The sequence below is a fragment of the Hippopotamus amphibius genome, chromosome 15 (assembly GCF_030028045.1).
Source record: "Hippopotamus amphibius kiboko isolate mHipAmp2 chromosome 15, mHipAmp2.hap2, whole genome shotgun sequence".
Lineage (NCBI taxonomy): Eukaryota > Metazoa > Chordata > Mammalia > Artiodactyla > Hippopotamidae > Hippopotamus > Hippopotamus amphibius.
Window position 1 is genome coordinate 52736169 of NC_080200.1, and position 11327 is coordinate 52747495.

An 11327-nucleotide genomic window follows, 5' to 3' on the forward strand; every position below is an offset into this window, starting at 1 on the left:
GAGTTAAACAGTAATTTCAGTTGAGCAGAATAATTTCCCAACTGTGGAACGGTTCAGGAATTTATTTCTGAAGCCATACACACAATATACACATAAGAGTGAGATCACACCTAATCAAATATATAACCTTCATGCATAAAGTTTTATCAAAGGAAAACTGCTTGACTTTTCAAAAAGGCTCATTCATTAAAAATAAAATGAACTTTGTGTTCATTTTAGCTGTAACCTTTAAGCAATCAATGACTATATGCTCACTGTAATCATTCTTTAAAATTAGAATTATTGAAAAGCTTTATGATCACTGATGAATGAAAGAAAGAAATATTGATTTGTGACCAGGAGACATGGTCTCAGGCAGTAAACAGGTGAAGTCCTAGAAGAATTTACTTCATGCTACTGCTTTCTGACTCTGTTGAAGTGGGTCAATTTGAAATAAATTCAACATGTTTTAAAATGTAATCATACATTGAATTATAATGCTTTAGATAGCAATTTAATCTAAGTAACTTCAGGATGAAAAAATGAATTATGTCAATTAAGAGACTACAATAGCACAAGTATCCCAAATTGTTAGAGGCATGCATTTTTCTATATGTCATTTGTAAGTCTTGCTTTTTATATTATTCTTCATTGTGTATTTTTTTGTTTCACTAATAAAACTAATTCATATCATTATGTATATGTAAATGTGGGGGATAAAATCACTCCTCTACAAGTAATCATCATTTAATAGACATATTTTTTAACTGATAATAGTCTGGGTAGACAGGTAAGTGGATCAGGCCATTGGATTAATAGTCCCAGTAATTTTAATAATGTTTTAACAGTTACAATATGTGTTACCCAGCGGATTGAATAATGAGGAATTATTTCCTGCATAACAAAGGATAAAATAATTTAGGAAAGTGAGAACTTAGTACTTTTGAATATGAAAACTTAAAAAATAGTAAAAGAGAGACAAAGATTGTACATTGAGGAGATATATCATCTTTATAATATTTTTCTCCATTTCCTAAACTTCTTTATTTTATTTTGTTAATTTTACTTTATTTTATTTGCTAAATCATATACTTTCTATAACCTTACTTCTCAGTTTTATTACTTCTGGCAAAAGATTTTCATTATAAAACAGTAAGTGACGAAACCTAATCTGAGTAGAGTATCTGTACATTGCTGTAATCTCTGGTTACTGCTCAGTTTCTTTTCTTTATTTCCCATTTTCCCATTCTTGAAGCAGTCCAGTTCCTTGCCCTCTATCACATTCTATTCTATTTCTCTCTCTCTCTGGCAACTTATTTCAGTCTCCTTTGCTATCTCAACTCCCTACAAGTGTCAATAAATTTGAATTTCCTATGCATTTTATCTTATGTCTTCTTTTCCTCTTATGTCAACTCTCTCCCTAAGAAAAGACATTCTCTCACGTGACTTTAAGTCTAATTTATATTTAGAGGCTCCAAAATGTATATCTCCAGACCAGATCTACTTTAGTCTTTCCAAACTTACTTTATTGAGCCAACTGCATTAACATCCGCTCACAATTATATGACCCAGCTCAGATTATACTTTTTTAAGCACAATTTTTTTCCCAGAAAGCTGTTTTTGACACTTTGCCTCTGTTACTCCGTACATCCAATCTGTCATTTAGTCTTGTCAATTTACTCGTATCAATATATAACTACATTCATTTTATTTTCCCTTATTACAAACAGAAGTTTGAACCACTGTTATCAATTTCACCTGAATTATTGCAACATTTTTTTTTTTTTAATTAGCTGCCCCAACTTTGCTTTGGACAGTTCAGTCCCTGGTAATTCTACTCTGTTCACTCTTGAAATTGTAATGAGCAAATTTTCAATAACTCTAATCACTGAATTCCCATACTTAACATCCATTGAGAACCTTTAGAGTGCATTTAGAATAAAATGCAAAACTCTCCACCTGGCCTGTAAGTCTCTACTTGCCATTCCATCTTTATTCTGCTTGCTTCCCCTCAATTGGCCCTGATCAACCAATAACCCATAACCATTGTGTTCCAGACCTGAAAACCTAGATTATGCTTAAAATTGTGTACTCTTTCTACTTCTACTCCTAACCTCTGGTGGGGGCGGGATGGGTAGAGAATGTTGACTCTTTCTTTACTTCAGCTTTGTTGGCCTAGTAAATTTCTTCAACAATTAATTACCACAGTTTCCACTGTTTTGAGAAGGAAAATGGAACTATCTCAAGCGGAAAGTACACCGAAACATACACAGTTAGAAGAGCTGGAATAGCTGAAGTGTGCTTGTGACTGAAGACATGGAGGAAAGTCTTGGGTTATTGAATTTAAAGACACAGAACCATTCCTACAACCTTGGCTCAGGGAGATGCTCCTATTACCAAAACTTTAAGCTTCTCATGTCCACCAATTGGTGCTTAGACACAAGAAGATGCAGTCCTGTCACTTCCACTACTTCTAAAACTGCCATCTCCAAGACTTTACTTGGTGCCAGAATTAGCAATTGTAGGATGGGCTCTGACTTACTTATTATCCTTCTAAGCTGATACGCTTGCATAAAATGGAAAAGTGGTCTAAGCTGCATCCAGAACACTGGCTCAAAGGGAGTTTCATTGCTTGTTTGGTTTTGCTTTAGCTTTCTAAACTCTTCAGCTTTAAGGAGAGAGGCATGAGTGCTGAGGAAAAAAAAACAAAACAAAACAACCTGTACGCACAGTCTGTCACACCTCTTCCATAAAAGTTTATCCAGAAACTTCCGCAAAATAATGCAGACTCACTTTGAAACCTAGTATCATTCCTCTCACTTTACCACTTCCCTTACTTCCCATAGTTCTACAACTGTTTGTGCAACTATCCTCCCCAACACACTCTGAGATCACCTGGGCATTATCCATCTATGTAATCCTTCCATCTGTGATAAGGTCCTCCAAATGTTAGGTTCTCAATAAATATATTTTGAATTATTTAAATACTGAATGAATGAATAATAAATTGCACAACCCTAACTTCTGATTTGCATGCAGCTAAGGTTCCTCCACAAGTTTTCTGTGATATACTTAAGCTTAGGCAAATAATATAGCAAGCACCACATTTTTCAAAATTCATCTTGTACTAACTCAGTTACAAGAAAATTCCCCTTCAAAACCTTTTGAACATAAGCTATAAAATTAGTATCAACCTTCATAATTAAACCTTTTTTTTTAAGAACAGGGTCAATCTCTAGCCAATTTTATAGTTAGGTTTATGTAGGCACAGAATAAATATTAATAAATATTGAATGAACAAAGGAATGAATGAATGAATCCAATGACTTGAAAATAAACATCCATCTTTCATTTCAAAGTTATTTTCTTAAATGCTTGAATTCTAACTCTCTGTATGTTAGTGTAATTTAAATTTAATAAGAAATATATTTATAGTTAATACAAAACTGAGAATAGTTGAATTCCAAATGTGGAAGATAATACAGTGACCCATTAAATTAATTTTAATTAGGTAAATCAATAAGGATAACATGAGTAGTTTCACATGGCAGCAAAACAATTAGTAAACGCTTCAAGGATGTGTTTATTTAGCAATAATTTATATATTATTTCCTATTTTCCAGGTATTATTTTAAGCAGCTTACAAACCTTATCTCATTTAATTATTTTGACAGTCCTGCTATTATCCTCATTTATTAATGAGTAAACTGAGACACAGATTGGTTAAATAGCTTGTTCAAGGTCAATAGCTAAAACCAGTGAAGGCCAGTTTCACTCCAAATGATCTGTCCCTAGAGTTTATGCTTTTAACCACCATACTATCTGATGTTAATACATAATAGTTTTCCTTTCTCTGTATAGAATAGAGTGTTCTGTAAATTGCATTTCATGTTTGCTATTATTTACAAATTATAATGACAAGTTGTGTGTCAGGTTCCTTTTGCTGTGAACAGTTATGACATTAGAAGTGTAAAAAACACCAATTCATTTCATCACATTTGTGTGGATCAGGAGTCTGGATGGGGCACAGTTAGGTTCTCTTCCAGGTCTCACATTCAAGGTGCCAGGTGGGCTGCATTCTGATCTGAAGACTCTGTGGAGGAGTCTGCTCCCCAACTCATTCAGGTGGTTGGCAGAATTCACTCATATTGTTTAGGGGAGACACAAACTGAAACCACCCACCCTGGCCAGGCAGACAGTAACAATCTGCGTGAGGCATTTTCTGACAGGAAATCCTGGTAAGGAACACAGAACTAACAAGCCACCACCCACCAGAAGAATACAGGAAAGGTCAAAAGGAGATGCCAGTCCACATGTCCTACCCACTTCCCAGAACCCTCTTTGCTGGAATCCATCTTGGCTGAGACATGCAGGTGCCACCGGAAAGGACCCTAAGTCAGAATGATCGGCCAGAGACAACCCAGAAATTGATCCCATCACTGTAAAACCTGAGACTGCGAGCCACATGGCAGAGCAGTTCTCCGGTTTCCCTTACCCTGCTGCTCTCTGCCCAGGCACCCCTTCCCAAGAAAGTCTCTTGTTTTGTCAGCATGTGTGTCTCCTTGGATAATTCATTTCCAAGTGTTAGAAAACAGCCCCCTCTCAGATTCTGGAAGGGGTCCCCCTCCCTGCAACACTCTGCTTATCTCCTGGAGGGTGACTGTATTCCATGCCACCTGGTCCCCTCCACCATTAAAGCCAACAACAAGAATCTGCCTGGGGGGTGGGGAGAGAGATAGATTATGAGTTTGGGATTAACAGATACACACTACTATATATAAAATAGAAAAAAACACAGGGACTACTAGATAGCACAGGGAACTATATTGAATATCTTATAATAACCTATAGTGGAAAAGAATCTAAAAAAGAATATATATATATATTGAAGTATATATATATGGAAATGTATATATATACTTCAATTAAAAACATAGTTTAAAAAAATCTTCCTTATACCAAATCTTTCTTATTCTCCTAATCTCTTCTACCTGAAAGAATTCAGCCCTCCTGATTAGGTCAGACCCATCAAGAATACTTTATTTTTCTTAAAACCAATGGATTTAGAAACAATTATTTAATTATTTCTTATAAAACTGAAAGGAAAAAGTAGAGAATTTCAGTATTATAGATACAACTTCAACACTCTTCTTTCAATAATTGATACATCAAGACAACATAAACTAATTAAAGATGTAGTTGACCTGAACAACACTATCAATTAACTTGATCTCATTGATGTTTATAGAACACTCCATTCGACAACAGCAGAATAGCTATTTGTCAAAATCCACAGAGCTTTACAACACGAATAGTAAATCTTTATATATGCAAAGAAGAACATCAGTTAGGAGATTATGGGGTTCCAGGATAGAATGTAGAATGTTACAAAACTCTTCACCTATATTATAAACATATAAAATAACTTCACTGAAGGGAGCGGAGAGAAAGGGTGCTGACCAAGGTGCTTTGAAAATGAATGGAGTCTCTAAGACTATGGAATTTTTATAAAGAAATCTGGGCTTTTGGGGAAAATGGCCAATCTAAGAATGGGGAAAAAATATACAAGATGAACATGGAGCAACTTGTAGTGTCAGAAAGTGAGGAAATGCTCAAAGTATTTGAATTTATGTATTATTCCAATTTGGGAAGAAGTGCATTGAAAAAGTATTTTTTTTGTGTATTCTGTCATTTCTGCTATGGTTTTATTCATGTTTTCAATGATTTCAGAAATGAATTATTATCAATACATCTTCTAGTACATAAAACATCAGTATGTAAACTGCAAATGATACTTTATACAGAAGCTGAATGATGAAAAAGTGCATCTATTATGAGTCTCACCTAGGCAAGGACACACAGTTTGACAGTGGCATCAGTGAGAGCATAGCCTGGTGGCCTTGGATGCCACTGTTTAACTCTTATCTATCTGGGAACTAGAGAATTAGATAAGATTCAGCTACATAGTTTAGACTTTTAAAGTAATGACATTTGTTCAGAAATAAAATCAATTTAGATATGGAAGATGATGTGGAAATACTCTAAGAATTTTCCATTTATACATTCAAAAGAAAATCATCTTCTGAATAGTGTTACTAATAAAAGAACTTTGTCTTGATCTACTTAGTCTGAGCAGAAAACTTCTAGACTATCTCTAGCAATAACTTACAGAGTAAGATTTACAAACCCCAATAAGCCATTTTTTATATCAGTGTCATTTTAGAATAAATTGATAGTTGCTAAAACTTAATTCAGTTTGAGTCTCTTCTGATCATATTTATAGTTTTACAGACCACCGTGTTCAATTCAATTATATTATATCTTACAAGAAATATGCCAGCTTTAAAGTAAGAATCTATTTTAAATGCTCTGATATTCAGGAATCTCTATGAAATTGTGCTAAGCTAAGGATTTTAAACAAAACCTTTTACTTGATAAAGCATTTGATCCCAATGGTAAATCTGCCGATATTAATCTCCACATTTTACTTTTGCATTTTCTAAAGTACATCTGCCTGATGTACTTTAGCAAATTATAGACTCCAGCATGTAATCTGATATTAGATGAAAAGTTTAAACTACAAATGACATAGTATTAATATACAGAAGGATGAATTGATTTTTATATTATTTTTGAAAAGAGAGTCCATCTTTTATAAAGTGAATTAAATTTACAAGTAACTCTTTTTTTATTTTTATTTTTTTTATTTTTTTGGGGGTACACCAGGTTCAATCATCTGTTTTTATACACTACAAGTAACTCTTAAAAGTGGTATTTTGAATCATTTTAGACAGTGAAATTTCAGTTTCAGATGTTAATAATAACAATCATTTGTTGAATAACTTTTAAGGGATTAAATAATGAGATAATTAGGGGGTTCAGTAACTAGAGAAAGGAAAGGAAGGAATATTATTATGATATCACATACACAATGTGTTATGGCACTTACTATATCATAGACTTTAGTATATTTTGTCAGCTACCTTATTTAGGAACATTAGGACAACTTGACCTAGACTACTTTATTTATTTATTTATTTTGCAATAATATTTTGTTTGTTCTGTTTGGTCCATTTTTAATGGAAAATTACTTAGAGTTACATTGAGTAAAATTAATAAAATATTGTAGTTTGTAGCTGCTCACGGGATTTGTTTTGCTTTAATTTGCTAACTAATCTCTTGGTAGAGTACAAACAATAATAATATTAAAGATATATAAGTAAGTGCCAATGAGGAAAGTGACAAGTGTATTTATATGCCATTTTCTGTTACAAGCATTGGGAAAAAGTAAGGCAACTATTTTTTAATTAGTTCTATTCCTTAAAATATAAATATAATATAGTGAATATTTATACCCTCAAAATTATGCACTGGAATTATAGAATTTTTTGATTATTTTGTGTCAATTACATACCTATCTCCAAAAATCAATTCAGAACAAAAGAAAAAATTTTGCAATTACATTTATTTTTTTGCCTAAAATTATATGTATACATATATTTTGCATATAGAGTCTACACTGGAATCTAATCTGTATCTTTTACATTTTGTCAACCTGGTATTCAATTTTTTTGTGACACGAAGTTTGATAACTTGTACAAATATGTACACCCTAAATGTAATTTGGATTAAAATAACCTTAATTTAAAAAATCCCCAATATTCTATTTTATTATGGTCTCTATTTCTAATGTTGCCTCCATGTTTAAACTAACCTGAGTGCCTGAATCTACCTGTTATGATGATAATTTGGAACATCAGTCTACATCTTAACACAATTAAGAGTGACACGATTAGTCATGAAATTGATTGTTGCTTCATTCAAAAAAAAAAAATTAGAATATTTTGAGTCCTGAAAGTTAAATGCTAAAATCTGTTCCCAATTTACTGTGAAAAAATAATGAAAAATAATCTAAAATCTCAGTCCAAACTGTCAAAGTTAAAATGCTGATCCAAAGCAGATCATAATTCTCATTCAAAAGGAAAAGAAGGAGAGAAACAAGGGGATGGGAACCATAGCACTTGGCATTCAATTTGATTCCAAAAGTTCATGTAAAAATGAGTGGGCTTTTCAGAGAAGTAGAATAGTTGAAACATGAGAAGTAAAAATCCCAGAAAAATTCAAATCGGTATGGAAAATTCTCTTCCTACCTGATGTATTACTGTCAGAAGCACTTAAAGCAGTGCTTATGAACTGGTTTTAGGCCTGGGGACGCTTTAAAAATTGATTGAAGGGAGAAAACTGATATGGACTTTCCCCAGTGTAAAATTCATGTAAGCATCTAGAAAATTTCATGGATAATAGATGTCATTCATTATATAGTGAAAATACCTGATCTTCACATTTTAATCAAAAGATTTCAAGAGGTTGCACTTGGATAATTTGGTTTAATTTTGTTGTGTTATAATTGAAGCTGACATATTTATTTCTGAAACGGATGCAATGTCCAAATAGTGAAGTAGAACAGATAGCTTTTACATGTTGCAATATAAAAACATAGGCTTCGAAACTAGATTTATTTGTGATCAAGCCCATTTCTCAATATAATACCCCAGTTGATAAGCCTTTTTAAGGACTAGTATTCTTATATGTATAATATGAAAAATAACAATTCATTATCAAGGTGGTAGGAAGAACAGAGATAATGAAATAATATGTCAGAAACACAGCACAGTGTCAGATATATAATAGGTACAAAAACATATTATTTTTACCACCTGTAATAAATTACATTTCTTCACTATGATTTGTTACAATAGTATACATATATGCAACAAATATTTATTTTTTACTTATCAGGAACTATTCTGGATACTAGAAATGCATCAGAAAAGAAGGTCTTCACTTTCATAGACTATTCATTCCAAATTGTAAGATACTATGATTTTTAATTAGAAGCAATGACTTCATAACAGATTTATACAAGGAGAAAAGGAAAGCTTAAGAAATATTAAAAATGTAAACACGTTTCCCCCTAGTTTGGAATAAACATAAGTTCATATATATTTAGTTTCTAGGTTTTCTTTGTTTTGAAATGAAAGCAAATAGAAATACCTTTTATTGGACAGGTTAACAAAAGGAGTTTATTATATTAGGAAGCTTCTCTCTTGCCCTTTTTATTCCAGAATGTAAGGCCTCAGTGACTATCAAGTCTATTGAAGAATTCATTTAAATATCAGCTAGAATCTCCCCACTTTACATCTTCCATACAGATAAACCCTGCCATATAAAGTTCAGGAAATGTCAGCAGAAACCCTCCCAAGAGAATGGCAATGTCCCTTATGATTATTGTCCTTTAGGTCCAGTTATGTCCATGAACGCCGAGCTTTGCTTATCTAAACTTCCCTCAGACTGTATTACACACTGCAGTAAATGTCTAGTACATTTTCCCTTACCTATTCTCTCTGTAGCTGGATTTCTGTCACTTACCATCCAATGAGATATAACAACCCTGGTGGCACCATGTTACTACCCTTAAGTTAAAACTGCTCACATTTAATATGTGTGTTCACTTATTCACATATCTCTTTAACACTTTTTTTTAACATAAGATCTCTAAGGTCAGGGGTTGTCTATATTGTTTACTGCTTAATTTCTACAACCAAAAGCAGAACTTGGCACATTACAAAGAATCAATACGTATTTGATGGATGATTGAATATCATGGAACAAGAACTGTGTAAGGATGGAAACAGGAGCCACATGTTTAGTCTATTCTCTGATTGTGCTCCTTCCTTCTACCCTCATTGTTTTCTTTCCTCAAATTGTAAGGGATGGTTTTTCTTACTGGTTATACCAGTTGCTTATGCCAGAATGACCTTAAAGTTTGTTTTGGCAGTTTTCTTCTAAGGAATTTATTGCATGACAGGAGAAAAGATAAAAATAGATATTTAGTAGAAATTAAATTAGTTTAAGCTTATAATTTAAAATGTATATAAGTTAATGGAAACTTGTGGAGAAATAGATTTAAAAAAATGGTAGCGGAAACTACAAAATGTTTGCTTTCTTGCCACCAGGAGAATTAAGCTATTGAGACTCTGAATAATCACATGGAGTAGAGGTGTTACCAGAGAAGAAACAGAACTTGACTGAACTTCGGTTACTTTGATAATGATGGTCCCATTTTATGATTATGATGCAATATGAAAAATGACAAATTTAAGTGAAATAAATATTATATAGGGACAGGAGTACATTCAGCCTAAGTTTTCACCTAGAAGAATGCTGGGGATGATTTGAGAGGAACCGATGCAGCAGACAGAACTTGAGACGCTGAAGGGAGTATTTAAATAAAGTTGATAGGTAGATAGATAGGTAATAGAGAGATGATAGATAGATGGATAGATGATAGATAGATAGATAGATAGATGATAGGTAGATAGATAGATGATAGAAGAGAGGAGAGAAGATGGGAGAGAAAACAGGAAAACAGCTTATTGATACACAATGTAAATTTTCTCACTGGTTGAATCAAAAGTAGAGCCAACAGACCAAGTTCCTGCACAACTACTTTGCCCCCTCATACATCACTGTCATTGCCTGGACAGGACTTTGGACTGAACAGTGACATCACTCTCCTATTTTATTTATGTAAGGATGCTGCTGTTTGTACTTAGAGGATTTACCGCCCAAGGAAAGAAGCAGAGAAGCAGGAATGAACAATTTGCTTTTATTATGCGCAAGCACTTATTTTCAAGTATTTTGAAGTTTTGTGACATCTTCAAATAAAAATATTGTTGCCACACCTAAGGATTCATGACAAGGTCTGCTATGCTGTGAAATATTTAAATCCCTACACTAAGAATGCAACACAGCTGCCTTTCATGAGGTCTTTGAAACACTCAAGCTTAAGAATCTAATAAGATGCTTTGAATGTATAATTATCATTGCACACTGTCAATATTGCTGATGTTTAAAATCAAATCTATTGATACTTTTGGATTTTTTAAATTTTCTTTTTAGATCTGCTATTGTTTATGTGCTAAGAGTAATTTTACACTTCAAAACTATTCAAAAATCACCTGCATCTTTGATGTTGTATTCAGTTATTGCATAAATGTTTATTGAGATCAGTCTACATTCCAACTACCATATAAAGTACCAAGATTTTAAAAAATAAATAATAAATTATTGACTATAAGCATCTTGATAAACATTTTCATTGACATCTATATATCTTGAACTTCAAGGACATCATAAAGGAGAGATTAATATCCCACGTTACATAGAGAAATGTACAATATATGGAGTGGATCAGTGGACAGTAACAAAACAGAATATCATTCAAAACACAAAAGATGCATTGCCTCTATTAGAATCAAACTATCATTTATGAATATGATCCAGAC